The following is a 26,877-nucleotide window of genomic DNA, read 5'->3' as shown; positions in this document are numbered from 1 at the left end:
GAGGCGTAGCTTTAACATCTAGAAGAATGAATCCTTCCTGGAGCACATCTCAGTATCTGAAATATTTCAAAAAATATTCACAGATATTGTGAAGCCTCCCTGGGACTCAGCAGCCCAGATTTCCCAGCCTCACCAGTCAGGATGCACTCCTGCCTCTGCCCCAATGTGAGAAGCTGGGGACGTGTCCCCTACCCAAATGGATCAGAAAATGAAGTTGGACAAAGACAACGTGGCTGTTCCTCCCGGCCAAGAAAGGGCTGATAAGGAGGGGACAACACAGTTAATGACATGCCAAGGGGATGAAATAATGTCTTGAGTGAAAGCGTGGTGATAGGCAAGAGCCATATTTATGGGTGCACGGGGCAGGGAATGTTTCATACATATTTCAGCACTTCGAAGATAAAAAGAAAAGGTTTTCTTATAGGCCTTCTGGGATAGATAAGAGGATTTATAATAGCTACATTTCTGGCCTGTAAGCCTTAGAAATGCATGCATTTGGTTCACATGCCAACTATGACATAGAGGCAAGTTCCACCATCAGCTTATTCCATTGTGTAATGTGGGCTGTAGCAATTACAGCTGATCTTCTGGTCCTGCCGCTCGCCGAGCACAGCATGCAGCTGTACCAACCCCGTGAGAGATCATCCTCCTCATACATCGCATGGATGGGGCTGGATCCCAGCTCTGGCAGTGGGACACGCGTCTGTCACAGCAGGATTTGTCCGTCCAGGCCCTTTCCTGACCCACCTCCCCAGGTAAATCACCTCTGGTTTCTCTCCACCAGCCCTGGTTTATATCCAGCTCGCATCAGTGGCACCCTTCTCATAGGAGAGTTATTTGGGGATCTATCCAAAAGGCAGTCATCGTCTCCGTGCCGCAGCTGCAACTCATTGGGAATTTGGGCAGAGATTTGAAGCAAGGCAAGAGCCCCTGGGAGCAGAGCTCTCTGCCCCCCACCAGCTGGTCCCACAGAGAGCCAGAGCCTAAAAGTGCTCTGCCTGGGGAAGCATCTTCAGCTGCCTCTCAAAACAATGGCTTAAATCCAAGCTTACAGTCAAGGGAGACCTTCCAGTGCCATGCCCGAGATCACACATGGGCACAGGGCTTCCTTTTCCTTGCTGTCAGCAGTTCATCTGAGACTTGAGCCTCAGCCATGAGCTAGGTGACCTCTTCCCTGTGTATTAGGATGGGTGTATTGTATCGGTGTGTGCACGGAGCTGTACAAGGCTGTAGGGTAAATAATTCTTCCCTCGGTTTTCCTATTTGAGAGCTGCTGGAGCCTGTGCAAAACTGTGATAAGGTTACCCCTACAAAACCCGACAAAAAGGAGGAGAGGAGACTGGGCAGAGAGGCAAACGCATGGGAACAGGGCTGAGTGGGTGAGGAGCATGAGAGGTGTTTCTCTTCCTTCCCAGAGTCATTCCTGCTCCCCTGGGCAGCTCCTTGGCCCCGTGGGATGTGATCACAGCATCCACTCTTCCCCCAGTCAGATGAGGGCTGTGCTCCTCTCCTCAGCTCAGGTTTGGGATGCTTAATTTCAGGGGCAAAGACCTGATAAGATTCAGAGGCTGGAAGCTGGGGCTGGATAAATTCGAATAAATTCACAAAATAAATTTTACACTTGTTCTGAATACCAAAATTGTGTGAAATGTGGGCTTCTCACACACCTTCGCTTGGTGGCCCATGGACACAGGACTTCATTCTCTATGTGGTCCTGAGATGTGGTCCAGCACGGAAAGGGACACCTCGGTCACACACACTGAAAAGGGAGCACGAGGATGTGGCAAGTGGCAGATCGGTAACCATCCAGAGCTCAAACCAATGAACCCTAAACCTTCCTAATTCACTTCTCCAAGACCAGGTCAAGGGGAAGCAGAGAGAGGATACAAGAATATGAGGACTATGGCTCTGGCTGGACTTCCAGCTTCTATCCCCATCTCCTTCTGAGGTGCTCCTACTGCTCAGAGGCAGGCCACAGCAACTTCCCCTTAGTAAAATCAGCCTTCACTTCTCTCTGACACAGACTCTTTGGTTGCTGACATACAAAACCCACCAAATCTTCAGGGATAAAAGTAAAGTTTGCAGAAATACGCAGCATCCTGAAAAATTCATTGATACTGGGAAGCACAAAAAGGCTGGAGGATGGCTGTTCAGATGCATGCTGTCATTTCACTGCCCACCAGTCCAGCAGGGAGCACTTGCTCTGACAGCTGGTTTCCTTCAGCCCGGATGGGCCACAGGGGACACCAAGGGGATATCACACCCACCCACACTTCCCAGCTTCCGCTCCCAGGCTCTTGCAAATCCCAGCCAGGAACCACGCTGCCCTTTCACACAAACGCCTGGAGATTAGTAGCTGCCCTCAAAACGTCCACATCCTCCTCCGAGAACTGCCATAATTACTCCTGCTAAGGAGAAAGGACTTTCTGGCTCATCCTGACCAAAACCCCTGAAGACAACACGTGTTCTGCATGTCCTCTGCAAGGCTTCTCTCCTTGGTGGGGCAGGAAGATGCCACTGCAATGGGGATTCTTATTTACAGCATGGACCCTCACAACACTGACATCCAAATAATTCAGAATAGCCTGAGAGTTATTATGCAAACTTGAATTTTCCTCAGAAGAACCACGAAAGAAGTGTCAAAAGCCAAGCTGAGCTGCCTAACCCAGGACCCAGGAGGTGGGGCACAGCACCAACCACAGCAGCTGAATAGTTCTCTGCAAAGAATGAGAGATTCAAAGATGGAGAGATGGACAGGGAGCCAACCTAACCAGATCTGGCTCCTTTCTGGATTTTCTGCATCACTCAGAGTCTGGAGAATACTGTAGTGAAAGCTCAGTGGTGTATCTGGAGCTGGGTTTCATGGCAGCAACAGGAGTGTTGGAACCACCAGATCACCGAAATGCCCCACTGGAGTTCACTGCTGGTTGGTATCACCATAGCTGGGCTTCATGCTTTTCAGGCCAGCACCAAAAAGGGCTTAACCTGCTAATTGAATAGGAAATGCCCATAAATCTTTGGGAATGTGCTGCTCAGGGTGCTGCGGATTAATAAAAAGTGTGGGAACAGTCAGACTGTGCCCAACAGAGCTGTGCATTTGGTTGACCAGACACTGGCTTTTGTAGGCTTGAGGGCGGCTAAATCAGATGTTCAGTTTGTTTTGAGGACGGGTTATTAACACAATTATTCTGCATAATATCATACCCACATGGCATGCCCAGCTCATATCAGAGCTGAATTTTCAGCGGTATGTTATGGGCACCAGTGCACAATAACCACTGTCCGCAGCCTGATGAGCAGTACAGTTGGATTTACTGATCTAGTTATAACTGAGTTTATTTCTACATATTTAAAACTTGATATAAACTGGAAAAAAAAAAATCACATCTCTTTCCCTTAATATAAAAGTCTTGATTTTTATTTATTTATTTATTTTTTAAGGTAATGCTCTCCATTTTGGTCTCTTATCAGGAAAACTAATGAGTCTTGACTAGTGAGTTTGACAAAAACCTAAGATGTGTAGAAACGAGGGAGACAAAAGTAAGTTAAGAGGAGAGACATCATGACTGTCACTTTGCCTGTTAGCTTTATAAGAGGTTAACAGCATCTGTACACCTATACCTTAGGCACCTTTGCAGGGTTTTGCACCCCTATACAGAAATGGGAGATCAGGCTGAACACTATCCAAAAAGCAACCTGCTATAATTAATAATGGTCTTTACCCCAACTTGTCATGATAGCCGTCAGAAGAATGAGCAGTGGTCCACACCATCACCCACCTCCTCCTCTTGGAGGTCTCGGATCCGTTGCGAAGTGGCAGAAGGACCAAAGCATTGTCTGACCTCACCTTTGCTGCAGCAGCAGTTGGTGCCAGCGTGGTCACCTCCTTACACCTCTGGTTTTACGGGATGCTCTTCCCCTTCATCTGGAGCCCACGTGGCCATCTGGATCCTTGCGCTCAGCCTTTGTATGCTGCCAACCCTGCAGTCTCATGGGACAAAGTGTTCTGAAGGAGTAATGGATGTGGTCTGCCACCAGTGTTGTCTCCCATCTGCTGTCCTGTCCAAAGTCCCATCCTCACCTCAAGATCAGAAAGCAGTTCCTGGGCCACACAGCCATCCATCTCTCACCCGGGTCAGCGGTCCTTGAGAAGCAGAGATTCCCCTCGTGTTTAATTTAGGGTGCGGGTCTAAGGCAGACACATTTTTCTTCAAACAATGCAAGTCACACAGCCCAAAGCATGTGGAAGCCAGAGGTTGTTCTTGGCTTGGGGTTTTCAGCTCCAGAAGAAGCTTCCAGATGTGTTATGGGTTGTATATACACTGCCCATTGAGATGGGATCTGAGCTCTTTCTGCATAAAATTGATTGCAAGTCACTGGGGAATTTCCTGGCTTCTTGGTTGCTTCTCTTTCTTTTTAATATACATATGCACATATATAAACATCCAATGTATCTCAAAATTATACGTGGAGGAAGCTTTTTGATTCTGAGAGGGTTCACTCTTCACCTCGTTTATTTTTTGGCTGGCAGAGTTACGAGGTCAGTGGGAATGCCAGCATTGTAATGTGTCATCTTTACGATAGAAAGGTTTTTTATAAAGGGGGAAGGCATTTTCAGGGGGGTTAGGGCTGGTCAGACTGGGTTTGCCTGATCCCTTCCTGCAGTTTGCTCCCTCGCTGGTTTTCCTCAAGCAAGAATGCTTTGTCACTAGCTCTCCCCAGCCTTGCCCTGGGCTTTGTGATCAAATGCTCAAGCCCGTATAAACAGCTTTTGTACTTTCTGCCTGGAAAACCTCTTTGTCTCCTTACAGACACATTTTCTCACATTTTCTTTGGGCAGAAACCACTTTCCAGTTGAAATAAAAGCCTCACTTTGGCTGCCTCTAAGCCTCTTGATTGTATTAAAATGCACTGAATGCATCAACAAATTTTAATTCCACCTCAAGATAAAAAAGGCTTCTCAAACACTTAGCACTAATGTCTCAGCTTGGGATCATATTCCAGTCTCCATCCTTTGTGTCAGAGCAGACATTGAAAGAGCAAATCCTGGGTTTCCACCCTTCGGGTCTCAAAGGTGGCCTTGGGAGTAGGCAGAGTCTGCAATTTGGGGGTATTTCTATATTGAGAAGGGGTTTGTATAAACTGAATGATAGGGAAAGATGTCTGGTTTTATAATGAATGGAGGAAAAATAGATATATATCTGGAAGCAGAACCTCTGTGGACTGGACTTGGTAGTCCTCATACAAGCAGAGAAGTGGTGGGAGGATGGAGATGTGCAGCTGAGCTGCTTTTGGGGAGAAGTCAGAAGAGTTACACCTCTTTTGTACCTAAAAAAGCTGTGATGCCACCTCCTGGGAAATGCTCGTAAGGAGGCATTTGTTAAAGCTGAAGGGTTAGAGCAGGGTACCTTGAGGAGGATTTGGCCGATTCACAGGACATTGCTCCAGCTGGAGCTGCCATGGGTGGGAACGGGGAGTCTGGGCTTTGCAGCGTGTCCTGGGGCAGCCTCCAAACCCTTTCACCAAACCTTTGGGGACAACCACAGCAGCCCTGGCCCTCAGCTCCAACCCTCTTCAGCTCCTGGGCACCCCATGGAGCCAGCTAGGGCTTGGCTGGCAGCTCTGCCCCACGGGCAGTGGATCCACAACCACCTCAGTGGGGTCCAAGGCAACCACAGAGTGGTGGCTGGATCCACCATTTCGTGTCAGAAGCACTTTTATTTCTTCCCCTAAAGCCAAACTTTCCTGGAGACCTGGAATATTACTGGCTTCTTTCAAAATATTCATTTTGAAAGCTCTTCCTTTTGGACCAGTTTGGAGCAAATTCTCATTTATTTTCATTCTTCAATGAAAAAAAGTACCCACTAGAAACCCTGTGATTCTCAGACAGCTCACCTACAACCAACTCACTGCTATGACATGGCACATTCCCTGGTTCAACTCATTGATTTCAGTTTTTTTCTCTCCTAGTTTCTGCCTTTCCTGCAATACTTACTTCAGTGCTTGCAAAAGGACACACACAAACAACTGGCTGAGGGCTGATCCTGTTCCCCAAGGACAGAATTCACTGACAGCCGCCTGGAAGAGCCAAGTTGTTCACGATGATTGAGTGGCCAAAGCCGTGAAGTAGAAGGAGTTGGAGAGATTAAAGCTGTGTGTTGTTAGTTTGGGAAGTTAAGGGGACAGGAGGCTACAGTAGAAAATCTTGCTTAATTTTTGTGCAAAAAAGAAATCTCTTTGCATCCCTTTTCTAAGCTGTTTACAGTACCACAATGAATTCTTCCCAGATAAGAAAGAGAGAAGAAAGCTCACAAATCTTCTTCCCACTTCCAAGCTCAGAAGTGTAACGCCATTTCAAGCTAGAAACATAAAGATAAATTAATCTTTTTAGGTAACACGGCAGGGGGCATTGGGAAGCATTTGAACATGAATGATCAGTTCAAAAACATTATCTTGTCCCTGTGTGTGCTAAAGGAGCACCCCAGGGATGACCAAACCTCATCCTCCTCCTGAACCTTTGCTGGACCTGATAAGCCTCCACAGCCTACGCCAGGCACAAGCCAAAATTAGCAAAGAAAAGCTTTCACAGGACATAGACTGAGGGAAGTGCTCCTCAGCAAGAAATCTTGGAAGCAATAAAACTGTTCAGTGATAAGGTCCGATGTGGTTTAACCACTGTTTGGCCATGAGATAGCAAAGCTGGCCCAGCTGCTAGCCACATGGGTGTCGGTGCTGCTTTAGGAAGCAGACAGCAGAGGAAGGTCGTGCTCTCTGCTTCCTAAAGGCCAAGGTGCTCCCTACCTGTGCTGGGATCTTTAATCTCTGAAGAATGATGAATGATTGCTGTGGGCTGGCTCTCTGATAGCATTTCTTCGACTCTCAGAATGCAAAATCTAAAATATTACAGTGTTTGTTTTTTTTTTCTGTTGCATGTTATAAGTACATCTACCTTCCCTATACAACATTTGTGTTGCATTATTCTCTATTTGTGTCCCAGGATTAAGATTCAGCAAATTTCTCTCCAAATCTTCCTGCTATGTTTGTTTTTTGGGGTATCGTCTCCTTCAACTTCTGTTGCATCCCGCATCACTTCTGGTGATCCCACCAATGTGTGGCTTTATTTGAGAGATCTGACATTTAGCGTGCACATCCTCTGACATAATTTGCTCAAATAAACATTTTACTGCATCTTCTCACCCCCACTGTGTGTGAATGCAGCCTTGGAGCTCAGGGAAGATGCTGCTGGACATGGCCCTGCTCAGCACAGCCATCCCTCCAGCTGAGACCACCCTCGGCTGCCTCCCCCTGTTTGTATCCCTCACATATTTGTAGCTGAGGTAATCTCCACTGGAAGGGCCAAGGCACAAGGAATTGCTCCCACACTGGTGTCCTGCTCATGCCAAGATTTATATCGCCCGTGGATCTGGATTTGCTGCAGATACTTGGACACTGACCATGTCGGGAGAGCTCCAGGCAAGAAGCAGCTTCCAGAAATGCTTTAATTTGGTGCTTTAATTAGGAACCAGCACAAAATGAAATCCAGCCTCGATCACAGCAGAAGATCCTGCTACAGGAGGACAGGTTGTGGCTGTATCAGCGTTAAAGGACACCGCAATTTCCCACAGCTACCAAAGGCAGGCAAACCAGTTGGCTTAAAGCGAGCGACAGGGTTGAAAGCAAAAGGGGAAGAAGAAGAGGAGGGAAAGAAAGGAAACCCTCATCAAATCCTCTGCTATATATCTGCACTTCATGCAGCAGTACTGCCAGATGACGGAGCTGCAAGGCCAAGTTGTGCAATCCTGCAAAGGGCTTTGCAATAAAGATTGAGAAAGCAGAAGTTTCTGGTTCCTAGAGCTAAACCAAACTGCCCAACACCCCGGAGTGGGAAGGTCCCACACCAGGGCCATACCTGCTTAATTTCAGGCACCCTGGCACAGCTCCTCCAAATTTGCAGAGACCTATCCTCCTCTGGGGAGCTTCCCTCTGCCCTGCGGAGCTCTGGGGCCACCCCAGGCCCAGTCCCACCTCTGATTTCCCTACAAAGCCCCTTTTGCTGATTCCCTTTTGCAGGAGGCAGAGTGAAGGTCCTCAGATCCCATAGGAGCTGTGAAACAGAGATTCCAGCATTTTAGGCACATCAAAGAAGTGGAAGAACATGAAAGGTGGAGCAAGAAAGGGATACGGGTTCTGTGTCCAAGCATGACGCTCCCGTGGTTATTAATCAATGCAGGAAGGATGGGGGGTTTCTGGGGAAGAGGTGATGAGAAAGCTGCAGTTCTCTGTCTTATTTATTAATTAGAGTTTATTTTAAGAACAAACGAATGGCTCCCTTCTCCTTCCTGCCCTTCGTGTTGCTATGAAAGGGGAGGAAATGGGTGGAGGGGGAGCAACGTCTCACTTCTCCTTTTGGTGGAGGACTCGGAGCTTTCAGAGGTTTACAGGTGAGTGGAGGGGAACTGTTTCAAAAAATGCTTTTTCTTTAGATAAATCAAACCCGTTTCTTCCCCATATGCAGATTAAGATCTTACAGAACCTCCTGACTACAGCTCACCCATAGACAAGTGGCCACGTGAAGGTGTGGAGGTGGCTGACTTACCAAGGGCGTGCAGGTCCTGCGCTTTGGCTCTCCTTCCTAGAGAAACCCCACAGGTAATCAGCTTATAAAAGCAAAGCTTGAAGCCTGCAGCACTGCCCTTCCCCTAATTGCCTCCTGATGGCTTTATAAATGTGGGGGGGTGGTTATCATTTCCCATTAAGTCCTTTTCCAGAAGGTTGGAGCTAAACCTGTTTGCAATTGTTATTGTGCTCCCGCGCATCGGGAGAACAGCTGAGAGATTTTCTTTGCATTTTTCCCTTTGTAACACTCAGCTGATCCCCATCAGGTGACAGCAGTGGAAAGAAATAACTCTGCTTGGGGATGGCAGAGGAGAATACGTGCATGTTTCCTGTGAGCTGAGCCACAGAGGGGCAGAGAGGCTTGGGGCATTTGCGTCTCTGCACCAGCCCAGCCTCACCTGCCCCTTTGCCTGAGAATCCTCCGTGATAGGATAAGCCAAGAGAGGGGATTAATGTCCCGTTGGGTACACTGTCCCCTCCTGTCAGGCAAGAAGTCACTGCAGCTCCCAGGGAAACCAGAGAAGCCCAAAGGCTCATCCAAACCAGCCTTAATCACATTTGGATGTGAGTGTGGCAGGCACACGCCACCTGTGCTGCGTTAGCATCTGGGTTATTGGCCATAAAACTCAAAACACTGTCATCTTTGCCTCCCTCTCCTCGTATCTTTTTTCAATGACCCCTCTCCAGAACAAACCATCCCCCAGCAGATACCTCCCCTTTGGTCAGGGGGACACGCTGGCTCTCTTCTGTGTGTTCCTCAACAGGTTTCTCTACCTACATCCCCTGCCATGGGGACATCTCCAGGTGCTTTGTGTTGGGTTGGATGCATTTGGACCTTCCCAAGGTCCAAAGATGAGCTGCAAGGGATCGCTGCATGTGCCTTCCCCATCAATACACCACCAAGTTCTTGCAACGCTTGCCCTTGCCCACACTGCTTTGTTTTTGTGTTCGAGGTCTAGAGGCAAGGTATGCATCCAGTGGTGTGTTATTCTGAGAATAATTAAGAAAACAGAGCAAGAGCCGTAGCCACCAGAGTCAACTTTAAAAAGTCTCCGGTTACTTTTGCCTCAGACTCCAGGGATTCAGGTCCTTTCCATCTCACAAATCATCTGTGAGCTAAAAATACGTGACCTCCACTAGGGGAAATACATAAATCTGTCTGGCCTGTACAAGTCACCAAACTCCCAGGGTAAAGAGCGCTCTGCAGTCTCTGGTTATTTTTCAGCTTCACTTCTGCAATCATAAATGTCTAACAGTGCTGAAAAACTGGGGTTGAACCGCACCATGGAAAAAGTGCTGCCATAAACCGGGCTGGGATTAATGTCCAGTTTGGTCTGCTCGAAAGTGCAAATTAGTCATGCAACTTCAAGAGGTTCGGATAAGTGTCGGTGAAAGGCAAATATTTTTCTTCCATGAGTGGTACTTAGCTGTTAATAAATTAATTAGTGTAACAACTTCTTGGCTTTTAATTAGTCACCGAGGTAGAGGTCCCTGTGCTTTTGTCCCCCGGGTGACTTGCTTTAAATCCCTTATGGTCTTCTGCATAGGAGCTTCTCTGATCTGATCTTTTCTCCTTGTGAAAGTTGGGCCACTGTTGAATCAAAAACTCTTCAGTAAGTGTCCCCACGCTCTGCAAAAGTGCAGAAGATGAACTGAGGTCCGTGGGTAGCAGAGCCTAAACACATGGGCCAGTGCTCCTGGGCAGAGAAAGCTCCTGGAGACTACCAGAAAAATGGCAATGAGAAACCAGGGTTTGATGCACTTATTTTTGATTTTATGGTGTAACAAGGCTGCAATGAGGTTTTCTTTTCTTTCCATTTGCTAGGATGGTCTGATTCTGCAGAGCCTGACCCATCCTCGGTCATGGAAAAGGCAGTGAGATGTCAGCCCTGCAGAAACTTCTTCCCCCGGGTTGGAAGGAGCAGGCCAGTGACCTTGTACACTCGATCAGAGGTGGGCTGAAGGTGGACCAAGTCCCTGCATGTGGCAGTGTCCAGCTGGAAGGACACTCCTGAGCCATGAAGGCATCACCCCAACCTCCCTCTGCGACTATATACCATGGGATGGGCCGGCCAGGAGCAAAACGGCAGCAGTCTTGGTGCTCCTGTGTCTGTGGGAGCTTGGCAGAGCTTCCAGGGGGAGGAGGGGTGAGATATTTATCAGCAGAGCAGCTTTAAGGCTTCGAACAGTAAATGCATTGTCTAGCAGACAAATCCTCTGGGGAGTTCACAGCAGAGCCTTCTGAACAGGATAGGGGAAAACTGACGAGGAGTTTGGGGTTGGGTTCGGACCAATACCAAGAGAGATGTGGGAGAAATCTCCACCTGCTTTCGAGGAACTTGGGCTGCTGCAATTTCACTGCGGAAAAGCGGAGTCTTCAAAGCAGCCCTCGACATAAAAGCTCCGAAACCAGCTGCGGCGCTGTGCCTGCTGCTCAGGCTGTGGCTCACCCCCATGAGCAACCAGAGCTGCGTGGGGAGTGTGGTCGGGCCTCTCAACAAGGCTGCTGTGGTGTGCCAAGAGCAGTGCCAGTGCTGGCCAGGCAGCCCAGCAGGAGGCACGGGCAACATCTGGGTCCTGCATGACCCACACGTGGGGATTGGGAACCACAGGGCAGTGATCTCACAGCCTGGGGGGGAGTGGGAGGGCCTGGGAAGGCTCAGGGCGGATGGATGCACTCTTTTCCTCCCATACTAAAAGCCACAGGAGGAGCTTCAGGGGAGCGAATCGGGTTGGAGTGAAGGATTTCTCTGCTGCTGTCGTTTGCAGCCTTGCAACCCTCTGACAGTGCCAGAAAAGAGTTCCCTGCTCCAGGTCATGGTATAAATGCAATGGTCTTTGTCCCAGCACAGACAATTTTGGGATATGAGGAGAAAACAGAGGGTGGAGAGGGCATGGACTGCCCCTCCTGGTGCTATTTACAAGAGTAAATTCGATCTTGACCTGATTGATGCTGGTGGGAGCCTTGAAGGATGGCTTCTTGGCCTCAAGCACTCTGCCTGCTCCCTTGCTTCATTGTGGCTCTGTCCCTGCATCTCTGAATGGGGGCTCCCATATTTCCAGCTGGGATTTGCCAAGTGGAAAAGCCCCACTAATGGTTTGGGAACAACATGAGGGCATGTGCACAAGGGAAACATCCTTGAAAAACTCCTTCATCTTTAATCATCAGATGTGTTGGTAGAAATACCATCCAAAAAGATGCAAACGACATGCACAGCCTCACAGCATCTTAGTGCCGGGCTTTGTCACGTCCCCCGTTGGCAGGCAAGTTCCTTCTCAGCAATTTGTTCCCTTTTTTGCTCCTGCCCCCTCCTGTGCAGGTGGCACGCGGGGTGCTGAGCCGTAGGACGCCAGCCGCAGAGCTGGGGGCTGAGCGCAGCACGCGTTACGGCACGGGGCGTGCAAAAATGCAGACCAGAGAAATGATATCTGGAGAAAGGCATCCCCACACTCAGGGTGTGTGGGGAAAAAAAAAAAAAAAAAAAAAAAAGCCTGGGAGCCAGGAACAGCCCCTGTGGTGTGCGTGGTGGGGGAGGGCACAGCTGCAACGGGAACGGAGTCATTAGCATTGCACGACTCATTAAATGCGTGTTATGCTGGGTAGTAGTAATGGGGAGAGGGGTTGCCACTTCATTTATTTCCCCAGGAAACCCACCTTTGGTGTCTGCGTGCAGAAATAGAGGCAGTTTATGAGAGGAAAGGGGATGGGGCCTCCCTGTGTTCCTTCTTGCACATGCACCACTGGGAGGGAGACACCAACAGCTCTGCCAAGGGGATTTATGACTTTATGGCCACATCAATGAAAAGGGTCAGGGCTTTATCAAGCAGCTCCTGGCCACAACAAGCCTCGGCAGGGCAGAGCTGGTGATGTGATCCCACACTTGGGTGCTGGGTTTGGGTCCCGTCACGCTCAGCCCATGTTCCCCATGGTTGCAGTCAACACCGTCCCTCCTCATGACCTCCTTCAAGAGATGTTCTGGTCTGTTATAAACCTGAGCGAAACAGGACCTCGCTGCCCCAAACCAGGACCAAAACCTGTATGCCCTATCAGCTCCACCAGTTCACAGCCAGGTTAAGTCAACCGAAGGCCACGTTGTCACCAAAAGGTGTGCTCCTGCCTCCTCCTTGTCCTGACCACCTCTTCCTGGCCGCTCCCTTGTGTCAACATAACGCTCCCTTGTGCCGTGCAGCTACGCAGCGAGTCGGATCAGCTCGGTGGGTCATTTTTCAGCCAGATTAATGGGCTGCCCTGCCTCACCAGGTGGTGTCGTGAGTGGGGTGGTGACAGGAATGCACAGCCAGGGGTGGGGTGGGGTGGGATGGGGCAGGGGAAGCAGGACTGCCCCTTTTGGCAGCCAGGCAGACTTGGGCTGGCTCGAGCTACTCGTGAAAACCTGCTTTTAATTTTGCCCTTTGGTAAAGATGAATAATTCGCTTTTAATGGGGAAGCTGTGAGGCCTCATTGTGTTTTGGAGGCTCTCTAACCACAGCATCTTTCTGCAGATCATAACCCAGTTAAGTGTGTTGAGCAAATAATATTTCAGCTGCTAACAGTTGAGTCAACAGCAGGGTGATCAAGATTTAATCTTTTATTTCACAGGGGGAGACCGCACTTCTATTTTACAAATCCTTTTTCATCACAATAGGATTCCCTGAATCAAAGGCTTACAGGTGCGATTTTTGGCTGGGAACAAGCGGCTGCATTCCTGTCAAACGTATTCTACTTTCCAAACACAAATAACCTTCAGCTCCTTGCAGTTCAGGAGAATTGCTTTCCAGAAAAGGTGTTACCTTCCCCTGAGTTCAAAGTCCCTTCAGGAACGTGTTGGTTAGGATGCTGCTAAAAATGTATCCGTCATTACCAAGGAACCAATTCCTGGGAGTTAACCAAGCAAAAAATGCCTACAGGAGGCTAAAAAACAAAAAAATTGGACAAGGAAGAAAATTAAACTCAAGTCATCAGCAGTGAGAAGAAGGCTGCCTCTCCTTTCTTCTCTCTCTCTTTTTTTTTTTTTTTTATCGGTACCAGAAGCAAATCCTTAGCTTTAAGCAATGCCCCTTTCAAAACCAATAGAACAAAATGGGCATCTCTTTCAAAACCAAGCTGAAATTATGCTGAATATTCCTGTTGATCTTTGTAGGGTTATCACTATGCAATTGTCAATGGCTTTGCTCTTTGAGAGATTGGATTAGATGAGCGTAAAGATTCCTCCTGCCCTTAAAGGCTGTTCACTTTGTCATATGGATTTCTTTTAGAGTGCCTCTATTTGTTACATCAAGATTCTGGAGAGAGGCAGTGATTTCTAATTCTGCAGAGGATTTCACGTGGCCACACCAGCAGAAATGAACAATTTTACCCCACAGGGATGTGGGATTGCCATACATCAGGGACTCCCGATGTGCGAGATGTAAAGGAAGGCAGTTCCTTCCCCAAGAACATGAAGTGGACAAACCTTTAACAGCCAACAGCACTCTGATTTCAGGTATCCTATGAGAGATCAAAGGGACTCGCTACAGATTCATTACTTGGCGATTTATTATTGACAGACTTCCTGGCAGAGTTTGTGCAAGCTGTGGACTGAGGCCAACGGGATCATCCGAGTCTGGAGATCATCTGCAGGACCTGCGTATCCTGGATTAAGGCAGGAAGGCAGAAATAAAAGGATGGGCCAGTCCTCCCAGGTGGGTGGGATTCACCCGTATTGCACAAATGCTATAAGGCTACTCAGCAGGGAAGCCATTTGCCCCTACGTTGCTTTAGGACATCTTACTGTCCTAGAACCTTATTGTTATAGAACCTTATTGTTCTAGAACCTATAGAAACAGTACCGATGACCACAGTGACCCCAGTGTTTGCACAGGGTGGAGCAGAGCTCTGTTGCAACGCCAGCAACTTCTGGTTATGGATTACTACAGTAAGACTGTGCCCTGCCTCACCAAAACCTGCCCCAGACCTCCTCGGTCCCATGTTGTGCCAGGAAATCTGGGGCATGGGGAGCAGAACAGACAAGAGGACAGAGCAGGACTTTAGAGGCGTGTAAGATTGAGCCATGTGTCCATCTGCAAGCCAAAGATGGGGGAGAAATTGGGCTTTGGAGAAGGGTGAGAAATCTGTCAGTCCCTCCATGAAGAGACACCTCCCCTCCACCTTCCTGTGCCAGCCTGAAAAGGATTATTGGCTGAATATCTCCCTTTGAAATCACAGCTAAACTTTCAGTGCTCCTAGGCCAGCCCTGGAAGCGTATGAGGTTGTAGAGCCTCACGCACCCCAGCATCCTGCTTACCTCGGGCATTCCTTCCCAAATATCCCCTCCCTGTTTTCAAGCCAGCTGAAGGACAATGACAAATTAAAAAGGAAAGCAGAGTAGTTCATCTCTAATTTATTCCCGAAAAAAATGTAAATGCCATATTAAATTGCCCATATCCCCAGAAAGATCCAGAACATTAGTTGCACATGTACACCACGCTCTGCTTAGGTGAGAAAGTCTACCTGATGCCAAATTCCTGCACCAGTTCAAGAGCTCTGCAAAGCCTCTCCTCATTGTACCACTTGCAAACTCGATGTGAAAGACACCAGCTTTGGGTACGTGCCCTCCAGTCCCACCTGCGCAGAGCAGGCTGGCACTACGAGTGAAGCACAGCAGCAGCAGATACATATCCATTATCTTATTACCCTTTGCCATCTCCAGAAATCCATAATGACTGAGGCCCAAAACACATTAAAAGCTTTTGAACCAATCATTTACAGAAAATCACCAGCATCATTGCAGTTGGGTATTTCTCGAGGTTAGCAGGTGCCACATTGCATTTTACGATACAACCAAGAAATGTAGGCAGGGAGATGAAATATTCATGCTTGTTTCAGGCACCAATACTTTTTGAAGCTGTATTATGAAATTAGAGGGTCTGGATGTACTGCCATGGCGAATATTAATAATCTTATCAGAGCTGATCGAAGTTTTCCATCTTGGCTTTTTGTTTGGTTTTGTTTGCCAAAAAGAACAAGCAAACAAGAAATTCTTTATTAAAACCAGAAATCATTTCAGACATGATGTACGCTTGTGCATTGGGGAAATGAATAAAGAACTGAAACTGCAAAGTCCATATTCAGGTCTCCATGCTGCTCCTGACCAAACCACGTTGTCTTTGGGAGGAGCAGGAGGGGAAGCAGGATCAGGACCAGTTTCGGTAACCTCCCAAACCTTGCCTCATTTCCAGGTTTCAGCACTAAGGGAGTTTCTCTCTCCCTCACACTGACTTAAGAGGCTCACACCCCCCTGCATTCACCTCTCAGCCCTTCCCTTCCTACCTAAGCCCTCCATCCTTGTGTTTGATCCAACTCCACTGGCTCTAAAGCTGTGAGCAAAAAACAGCTCCTGGAGCTCATCAGCCCCAAACCTACTTTGTTTTTTGGTCTCTTCTGGAGGGGATGAGCAGGGCTGGTGGCAGCCCAAGGAGCTGCACCCTGCAGAGCTGGAGGCTTCCAGCACACCAGGAGCCCCAGCCCTCCAGATACCTTGGTCAGCATTTCTTGTTGGATATTGCACAGCTTTGCCAGGTTAGGGTTTATGACTCTTGTGAAACAAGTGTGCTTAAGGGAGAGATGTGAAGAAATAAATGATGAAAGGCAGGCTGAGAGGAGGGGAAGGCAAGGCGTGTGGGAAAGCACCAAGGGGCCAGATCCACCTACTGCAAGAGATAAGAGAGCAGAGGCAGGATTAAATTAATGACACTATAGATTAGAAAAGAAATTCATTATTTGAGGTTGTATAGACTTCTTTCTTTTAATCTGGTACATCCCAGAACCACAGTCACAGTATGACTGAGGCTGGCAGGGACTGCTGGAGGTCCTCTGCCCCAAGCCCCCTGCTCAAGCAGGGCAACCTTCAGCAGCCTGCCCAGGGAAATTGCCTCATTTCTTTAAATAATCTGCATTATTTCCATGGGTCCTGCAGGTTACGGAGTGTTCAGGACGAGCTAAAACAGCCTGGTCTGAAATATCTCCCTCTCAGCTGGAGCACAGCAAGGGCAGGTAAAGGCTGGGGCACGATCGGGAAATTTAGGGTGTAAGTTTAGGGTGAGGAGATGGAAATCAAACACAGGGATCCCCGCTGCTCCTGCTGCCCCAGCCTCTTGAGGCAGGGTGTGAAGGGGGAATGGGAGCCCAGGGCTACCCCCAAACCCCCCAGATTTCCCTCTGTAACACGGAGGAGCCCCAGCACAGCCCCTTTGGTTACATACCCCTAAGGGCAGAGCGAGGCACAGCTTCATAACATCAGCAGGAACTACATGGCTTTGTCTAGCACCCAGAGTAAGTCTCCTAGGATCAGCGTTAAAGCAAGCTGGGCTCCAGATGCTCCTTTCCATCTGAATTTGTGCATTTCTCCCTCTCGGGGTTTAAGACCTAACCAGGCAGATCTTACTGAGGAATTATGCCCGCACTGCGTATGTGTGATTCTGCTGATTTTGTTGGAAAATGAAGCTCCTCCCTGCCGCTGGTAACTTTTGTTCTCAGGCTGGGAAATAATGGATGAAAAAAAAAAACTGAAACAATGGGATTCAACCAGTGCTTGCATCCAGGGGGTTCTCTCCAATGCAGCTCCACGAGCAGAACTAGTGATGATGAAAAATGACGCAAGTGTTAATATTATCTCTGAGAAAACATTAAATTACGCCAGCCTGGGGAGCTGCAAGCATGGTTTAATTAAAATCTGCTTGTGTCAGCTTTCTTCCCTCACACGTACAAGCAAAGCCCACTGGGAGAATCCTCCTGTGGAGAAGACAAATCCCTCTGGAAACTGGAAAGCCCACCAAAAATTAAAGCTGTAAGAACAGGCTCTTGGTGAGCAGTTGCTGAAGGCCACGAGCTTCAGCTGGAGCCTGGAAAGCTGAGTCTGGCCCATGCTGTCCCTGGAGAAGCATTAGGATCAGGGCAGCAGGCACCTTTACTCTCTGGGGGGTTTTCTCTCCCTTTCCTGAGGGGCTGAGGATGGCAAAATGCAACCTGGGTTCTCTTCCCAGGAGGCCTCCAAACGCTGCTCTCCGCATGTGTGCACATGTGCTCGACTCCAGGGATGCTCAAATGAAAAGCCAGGCATGCTCAGAATAATATTTGCTTTCATACTAAAACAATGTTAATTTTATTTGCTTTCTGCCTCTCTGGGGTCCTCCTGCTTTTCTCAGCATCCACAAGGACTTGAAACATGCTCTTGTGAGCTGGAAGAGTCTGATTTGAGTGGGGAGACGAGAAAGGCCACAGCTGTTTTTGAAGAGTCTGAGAAACGTCCCAACACGTCGTGATGCTGGATGACTTCTGCTGTTGAGTTTGGGCCAGCCACAGCTTGGCAGGGTGAGAACCAAGGGCAGGAGAAGACTTCCAAGGTGAAACTGCTTGGTTTTGTGACACCATTTCTAAGGTAAAGAAAGATGCCCGGAAATACCCATCTCCAGCAAGGAAGAGTCATGTTAAGATGTATGTCAGCACTTATCATGGCTTTTAAGAGATTTTGTGGATACAGAAATGTTCTTCTCCTGCCCTCCTACCTTACCTATGCATCATGTATCACCTTGTGACCATTTTTGGACTTCAAACACTCCCTATTCTGAGTTAAGTGCAAAAAGACACAATCCTACTTATGAAACTACCATTAATCTTCTGCCAGTAGATGACGGCTCATTATAAATAATTTTCACTTACAGCTTGAGTTAATTGTTTGACCTTCCCAAGAGATGGGACTGCCACTGTTTCCTTTCTGAAGTTTACATGATGTCAGAGCAGAGGATTTCAAGATCTAGGACTTGATTTCATATGCCTCTCTGCTGAACAAACCAGATGACATGCTGCAGAATTCTTGTGCAAGGGAAGCAGCCTTGTCTTGAAAATTGTGAGACTGAGACACTCCACATGGAGGACATGATTATATTTGCCTGAAACAAGAAACATCTCTTCATTTTGTTTTTTTTCTTTATGGTGTGTGTTGTTGTTATTGCTGGTTTTGTTGTTGTTTGGTTGGTTTATTGTGTTTTTAATTATTCATTTACAAATGCCATGATGAAGAGAAGCTGCAAAGGGTGGAGGCTGTATACAAGAAGAACTCTGTGGTAACAGTTTAATGAATATTAGAATCGTCTGTCAAAGAGGACATATGTCTGTGGATCATCTCTGATTGAATAATTGCAGACAAATTGGGAAAAAAAATCTTACATACTCCAGAGAGAGGAGTAAAAGGCAACATGAGGGACTGAAGTTCACTTAGGTTTTGCAGTTGTGTAAAGAGAAGCAGAACTGATTTTTTTTTATTATAATATTTTTTTCAGTACAGGACTTTTGATTGATTTTAACTTCTTCGAGGCCACATAACTTTGCAGAAGAGGCAGCTGGTACCAAGAAGTTTTGACATATTAAGAGAGGTGGGTGCACAGAGGAGGCTGGTAGCAGCCAGAAGAACACACAGGGAGGTTTGTGGAAACAGAGGAAAAGTTGGGGTTGTCACTGGAACAGGAAGAAGAAAGAAAGAAAAAAATCAGCCAGAAAAGCTGAATACTTCCAACTGGGTTATGCAGGTGCACACGTGGCTGTGCTCACTGCTGATGGGGAAGAGGGCAAATTTGTGCTCACACAAGTAAATTCTGGCCTGAAAAATACCCCTCTGTGGTGGGAGATGGGCCTCATCCCATGTGGGTGCCAAAACCTGTTTGAGTCTGTGCTTCAGCACTTGCTCTTCCCAGTGAAGACACCAGAAAGCAAGAAATTGTATTGGAGCTGCTTGAAATCTCATTGAGACGAAGCCTGGACAGCAGTCACACTGCATTTAACTATTTTTGATTATTCCTTAGAAGTATCTAGATCACTCTTATCAGCCATGATAAGAGACAGGAAGAAGTAAAGCTTGAACTCTGTATTTTATTTTATTTTTTTAGATTTTAGATAAATTAAGTTAACAGCCAACAAGGTCCTTTACTATGACTAGTTTCAGATGCCCGATTTTGATTACCTGGGGTTGCTTCCTACAGATGTTGAGTGAAGGTCTAATGTTCCTCAACAGCAATAAATATCTGTCCAAGTTTCACTTTAGGTATCTAAAAATGAATTGAATATTTTGGCATCCAACTATGGTTCATAATAAGCCAAGGGACAGGCACAAATTCCATGATTAAACAGTTTAGAAGAAAGCAAGCCTTTTTACCCATTTCCACCATTATTATTTGAAACTGAAGAGCAAAGAATATATGTTTTATGATATGTGGGTATAAATATTATTCAACAACTTTTACCCTCTGAATTATTTGTAGAGTCTGTTACACACTTTTGCTTAGCTTCTCTTCTCAGAGCTGGAAAAACAGCAGGAGTGGAGGCAGCAGTGAACGTGTAGAGGTGAAAAGACTGTCTTGTCCCCAGAGAAGGCATCATCTTGTTAGCCAGGGCACGTCTGCTTTGTGTCAGGGCAGCAAAGCTAAGGGTCCCTTCTGCTATTGCTGTGACATTGTCGCGCTTAATTAAAGAGTTACAAAAAAGCACTGGTTTGAACAGAGCAGCTGGAGAGCCGTGACCACCAGTGTATGGAAGAGAAGGTGACAGAGGAAGACTACATTCAAAATGTATGGTTGATCCCAAATTATAGGAACCTACCATTACTCCTGGAGGGCTTTTGGTCTCTCGGTACAATCCTTACCCAAAATAAAGCTCCCTGTGCACATTCTGAGGCTTTCTGAAGCCTGCAAAGTTCAAAAAAACAGCATTTTGTGTCTGCGGCTCAGGCACTGAAGTCAACAATGATGCCTCTTGCAAAGGACCGGCCACATCAAACACCTGGGTCTGTCTGTGCCCAGTTGTTTCATTAGGGGAACTAGTGGCTCAGATGATTTTTATTTTTATTTTTGCCACCATTGGCACACTTATTTCGTGGTTTCAATGCTTCCATTAAAAGCAATCAAGAAATCTGAACTTTCTTCTTATGGTTTAAGATATGACTTTTCTAAACATCACTGTGTAGGCACGCCGGCTGGGAAGAGGTCAAATGCTTTCATCACTGTACAGCTGGGCTGCTGTCAAGCTACTGCAATCAAAACTGAGCCAGACTCTTGATCGTCTTCTTGCCTTTAGCTGCTCTAAGGACCTGGAGCAGGAGGCTGCTGCAGCTGATAGGGGAAAAAAGAGCCTTGTGGTTGGAGCTAGACCCTCAAGCTCCTGTGCAAGCCAAGCATGTCACTAGGCTCCCTGGCTGGGTTTGTCTTACCTGAGACCTCTGGCTAGGAGAGCAGTCAAGACTTGCACATTCCCAAGCTCTCTGAAGGTTTCTGGGAAGCCATGTGTGCTTTTAGGTATCCTGAGCTCAGCCCTTCTTCTTTAGCAAGGAAAGATGCCCCCAAAGCATCAGCCCTTCTCTTTAGCTCTTGCTGCCAGGAAGGGGGTGGCCGTGGCTGTATCAGTTGGGAAGGCTGCTCAGCAGCCAAGCCTGAATCAGTAAAAAAGCAAAATATTGACAGAGTTTGCTTTATCAGTGACATGAACTGAGCCACAAAACTGCCGAGCAATGATGTGTCAAGTCATAAATAACTCATCGTGAGGAAAGGGTGCGCCACCTGGGCATGGAGCCACGGCACTCATCCTTAGATACGCATTCAGATCAGCTCCATTAGTATCATATTCTTCTGTAATTACTCTGTTGATTCAAACTGCATCTTATCTCCCCTCCGAGAGACGCTAATACTCTTTCATTTACCGAGAGGCAGGAAGAAAGAGAATGCTGACATGACAGCCATGGTGTGTGCAGAGCAGGGCTATGGAGCACACAAAAGCGGGGAATGAAAGCCTACGAAGGCTAAAAAACACCAATTCTGCAGGTGCTAAACTCTGCAAAAGCAAAACAGATGCTAATGGGATGCCAGTATTTACTTCCACTGCAAAATCCCAAGACCCTCATGCTCACGCAAAGAGTAGAAGGTGTATGAACCCCTCAGTGACCCTGGGTTATCCTGTGCCGGTGATGAAACCCAAAACCTGCCAAGTTTCATGCGGTCTCCAGTTTCCACATGGAGGTTTCAAAGAGCTCATGTTGCATTACCTTGTTTTCAGAAGTACTTTCATGAAAACTTTACAAATTCTCCTCCTTAATCCCCTTTAAATGAGGCTCTCATGACTTCCAAGAGCTCCCTGAAAGCTTTACTATTTCTATTATTATTGTTGGCACACGGGAGGCTCATTACTACCCAGAGCTGCTGGAATAGGTTTCAGGGTGAGAGGGGGCATGAAAGAAGCTCTCAGGCTGTCCCTCATCACTCGGGTGTGCAGGAGCTGTCACAGAGCAGCAGCTGAAAGCTGCCTGACCTCTCTGCAAAAATAACACAGCTGATGGGAGCTGAGAAACGAGGGGGTAGGAGCTAGGTGCAGAGAAAGGAAAAAAAGAGAGAGAGGGAGAGAGATGGGGAGAGAGTTTCTTGACAAATAGAAGAAACGGCACCATTTTGGTCAGGGTCAGAGCTGGGGTAGTTATGGATCAACTAAAGCAATTTCATGCGAAAGATGAAAGGGGAGATGGCTGGATGGGGAGTCCTGTGGGCAGAAGAGGGGTGGCAGCGCAGAGATGTACCAGCCGAGTGCTAGCAGCCCTGCTGCACACCAGCCCAGGCTCCCTTTGATCAGAACTTGCTTCTTCTATTAGCAGGATGGGTTTTGTCTATGTGCAGGCCACGGAAGTAATCGAGTTGTGCCTTGGTCAGGATGAAAGGCTCTGCGCTGTCCAGTGCCATTACCTCTGTATTTATGTGGGAGTGGAAAGCAAAGCAAAAATGTAATGAGAATGTCTGGTTTCATTTAGGTGTTGTTTATATACAGAGTCAAGACCTCCCAGCCCACACGCACAGCTACAGAATAAAGATTAAGAGGAAGAGATGCAGGGAAAATTTTACAGTAGCCTGTGCTACTAAGAGCAGTTTTGGTGGTAAAGCACAAAAAAAGCAGAGTCACAAAAACTGAATCCTATCCAAGGACTCTTTCAGGTTCCGTGGAAGCTCTGCCCAACTAGCCAAGATCATAAACTCCCAGCTGAATTTGCCAAAGTGTTAAAATATAAACATCGTTTAAATAAATGGCAACATTTTTGAGGTGCTAAGCTACTGGAGAAGTCAAGGGTGTTAATGTTTCTCTGGCAAGCAGAGTGCATAGCCAAGAGCCCAGCCTGAGCACTTTAAAGGGATGGGATCCACCCTCGGCATTTAATTTGCTTAAATCAAAGCAAATTTGCACCAGAGTAAGTTTGGAGAAAATAAAGGTAGAGTTTTTGCTTGTTCCAATGGAGGAAAGGCTGTCCACATGCAACTCCCATGATAAAATTGTGGTAATGCTTCTCTGCTGGAGGGTGGAGGGAAGCCTTCACAGATGTAAGCAAAGGAAACAGCATCAACTAGATCACCAAGTACTGCTGCTCATTTCCTGCTGATCTTTGGCTGTTAACTAGTCATCAAAGCACTTAACCACTCACAAAATCTGGGAGAGTGTACTTGAAATGCACCCTTCAGCAGTTGGACTCAACTTTTGAATCCTCAGTGTAGTGCATCACCTGATCCTCTTAGGCATAAACCAAAGCTACAAATTGCCCAGAGGAAGATCCACAGAACAAAACAGGGACGATAACAGAAATTTATCTTCTTCTAAAGGGGAAGGTATATTCATGAGATTTCTTTCCAATTTCCCAGACAGCTGCAATTGTATCTGTAAATTTGGGAATCTGTCATCATCATCTTGCCTCTCAGATCAGTTCTGATCCAAAACCTGCTCAATGTGAGTCAATATTGCATCAACAACCTCTCTCTTCACTTCCAAGGACTTGAAAATGAGCCTCGTTGGGTTGGAGCCCCTCTCTAGATTCTCTAGCAAACAACTTACCTAGGCAACAAAAAGGGACAGAGGATAAAGAGACATAGCTACATAGTCAAGGCTTGAAATGAACCATAAACATCTCTAATTAAATCTACCTACCCTAGAGCTATGACTGACACTTTATAGGAAATCACAGGTGAGGGCATTTGACCTCAGTGAGGCTCCCCAGGTGCAATGGGAAGCACAGCTTGCTTCGCCAGATGTATTGTTCCCAGGATCTCTCATTTAAGGTCACAAATCCTGAGTTTCTTGGAGTCCCAGAGAGCTTAAGATAGCAGCAATGATGCATTAGAAATTGGGTTTCTTTTGTTTTGGAAGAAAAATAAGCTGAAGTCCAGAGGTCAACAAAGTTCAAGCCAGGTGAATGCCATCACTAGTTATAAAGCAATCACTAATATGCTTTCGTTGACATGAAACATTTATCGGAGACATACCACAGTTGTTGGTTCAGAACAATGAAGCCTTTCTTCTAAGTTTCCACCCCCGAGTTTATCAGTGGCTAAAATTGGATTAGGAAATAAAAGATAGGAAAATTTTTGATGTTGTAGCAGGGGCTGAAAGACTAAGCAAGCAAGTTTCAGTGTGTAGTTCTGGCAGCTTTGATTTATGGCCTTGCAAAGGCTGATAAAGACCCTCCAGGCAGCACAGAAAACACAAAAGAATTAATTCTTTACATGCCAGAATCGGGACAAAGATGCTCAATGTGAAGAACTTCATTGACATTTAATCAGGCTTTATTACCGAGGCAATCTCTAAATATTAAAATGACGGTCAGGTATTTACAAGCACATTGCTGCCACAGTAATTTGTGATCAAAGGGTCTAACTCAATCTCTTTGGTAATTATATTCAAATCTAATTTTTGTCGGAATCATGTTTATATGGGATTTACGGTTGGCTCCATCTGGAGCAGATGCAGTCTCCTCATAAAAGGAATAATTGATCAAATTCTGGATTTGGTTACATGCGTGCGACTCCATTGCATTCCAAAACGTGTGACCACATGTCCCAGTGGGGAGGGTCAGCTGGAAGAACTCGTTAATTAGTGTATTATGTGCTCAAATTAGAATTTTATGCTGCTATTAGTTAAAACTGGACTGATCCTCTGTCTGAACGGGATTATGCTGACAGGTAGACAGCAGGTCTCTTGGAGGTTCTCACTATTTTTGTCCTTAGCCTTGCTGATGTCATTTTGAAAATGAGATAGAACAATACGTGCATTTTTCTTGATATAACTTCAACTTCTTTTCAAGGATTTCATGCAAGATCATGAATTAAAAGTCTCCTGAACAGTACGGTGAGATTCCTGTAACGTTTGCTTTTCACCACTTAGCAGTTAAATGTTATTTTCATGCAATGGTTTCAGTCTGACTGCGTAGAACAGAGAACAGATCTTGTCCCTTTCACAGCTGGAGAAACTGTGATACAAGGGGAAGGTCGGCAGTGCCAAGAGGGACAGAAATTTGTGTCTTCTCCACTGGGCTTCACTGGGTCCTTTAGCCATCCCTGGAGATTATTTATGTGTGTACCAGTCATGCTGAAAATTAAAAATGTGTTCAGTGGCAATATCAGTGCTGAAGCAGTAGGTATTTTCGGTCAGTAAATGCTTGGTGTGGTATTTCACTACACACACACTCCTCAGGCAGCAGGACCTCGGGGGCTGCCCCCACAGCCCATCAGCCACCTATGTGCTTGCTCAGGTTTCCTGGGGTGGGAGGGGAGGAGGTGGACTGAGGGAACGAGTTTTAGGACAGGCATGAACTCTCCTGCAGGGATCTTCCATCCCCTATTCTCAGGCTGCCCCAGGATTTCTCTTTCCCCTTCCTCTCTGTCCTCCCACCAAGGCCACCCACGCCCTGCTCACGGAGGACCCTGTGCTCCTCTTTCCCACCCCATGGCCCATATTTTCCCTCAGTCCCACGTTCCAGTCCCTTCCCCTAGATGTATACCAGATGTCCTGTGTGCCTCCCACCACCTTTTCTCTACATCTTCTTCCTCCTTCCCATGCCAGCAGCTGTGGGTGGCCTCCGTCCCACCAGGCACCACGACCGTGACCTCTCTGTCCCTTCGTTACAGGGCTCATCCCCCTTCTGTGCTGCAGTGCCACTGCTGGCACCCTCTTCTGCCTCCTAAAATTTACCACTCTTCTTTCCCTTCAGTGGCAGAGTCCAAATCCCCCGGTACCTCCATTGTCCATGCTTTTATTCTCAGCCCATCAGAGGCTGTACACACTCTGCATGCCATCTTCCACCCACTGCACTCCTGCTTCCACCACAGAGCCCCCGTGAATATTTCTGTTTTCTTATTTTGCTTCGCTTCTCTTGTCTTTTTGACTGGGAAGGCGATCACTTAAGGTACTAACATTTTAAAACTAGTTGTGTTGATGTGCAGAGATAAGAAATAGGATACTGTTGTGTAGAAAGGCACAGAGATACTGTTGTGCAGAGTTACTGCTGTGCAGAGAGCTGCCACTAAGCAAGTCTCCAACATTTAGACCCCTGCAGAAAAGCTGGAAGCAGGCACTCAGACACTGAGACCTTTGTGGGTCTTGTTTCTCTCCTTCATGCCACCACCACCCATTCCATAGACCCCACAGACCTTAGCAGGAAGATCTCAATTCTAAAGGGCAGCATAAAACCCAGTTCCTAGCTGTGTCAAGGAGTTTCTTCTCCCAAATACAGGAAAACATCAAGGCGCATAGAAGAAGAGGTTCAGCAGGACAGCAGGACCTCAGGGCAGGACCACACGTCATCCTGACAAATGTTTTTGTAGCTTGTCCTTCAAAAAAATAAAAGTGATGGACACATCTTTGGTTCAGGACAGCCTCAGCCCTTCAGCACTGCCTGCTCCACCACCACCGACCCATGGAGGTTAGCGATGTCTGCTCCCAACACAGCATATCTCTTCTGCTATAGCAGACAAACATGGGATGAGACAAGTATTGGAGGTGGTACTGACAGCACAGAGAAGAGCAGCAGGTGAGCAAAAGCAATGTGAAGTGGTTGGAAGGGAGCAGGGGCAGAAGGGGAGAAATTATCACCAAAATGTTGTAAAATCCACAGAACCAGCTGTGTTGCTGTCTCAGTGACAGCAAAGAGATTTGTCAGTCTGATCCCGTTTCCTTGTGTGTATAAGCAGCATACAAGCATCAAAATCCATGCATCAGAATCACAGAAATGTTTGTTGGAAGGGGCCTCCTGAGACTTCTTGTTCAGCTTTCTGCTTGTTTCAGCTTTCTGCCCAAAGCAGGACTTCTGCCTACATCAGGTCAGCTCTGGCTCTGCCAGCCAAGCCTTGAAATCCTCCAAGCAGAGCACACCCATCACTTCTGGGTCACCTATTCCTATGCTGCGCTACCCTCTGGATGGGAAAGTCTTTCCCAAC

General features: G+C 47.1%; 1 long non-coding RNA gene across 1 annotated transcript; it reads left to right on the top strand.

Annotated features, from left to right (window-relative positions):
* The first annotated feature begins 8,553 nt into the window (after nt 1-8,553).
* Nucleotides 8,554-18,758, top strand: LOC311429885. Its single transcript, XR_014688444.1, has 5 exons — nt 8,554-8,649; nt 10,442-10,763; nt 13,873-14,298; nt 16,572-16,648; nt 17,800-18,758. It is a non-coding gene; the product is annotated as an uncharacterized lncRNA (long non-coding RNA).
* The last annotated feature ends 8,119 nt before the right edge of the window (nt 18,759-26,877 follow it).

The sequence above is a fragment of the Aythya ferina genome (genome assembly GCF_964211825.1).
Source record: "Aythya ferina genome assembly, chromosome: 1".
NCBI classification, from domain to species: domain Eukaryota; kingdom Metazoa; phylum Chordata; class Aves; order Anseriformes; family Anatidae; genus Aythya; species Aythya ferina.
Note: the sequence above shows the minus strand (reverse complement) of the source record. Positions and strands in the feature narration are given on the sequence as shown.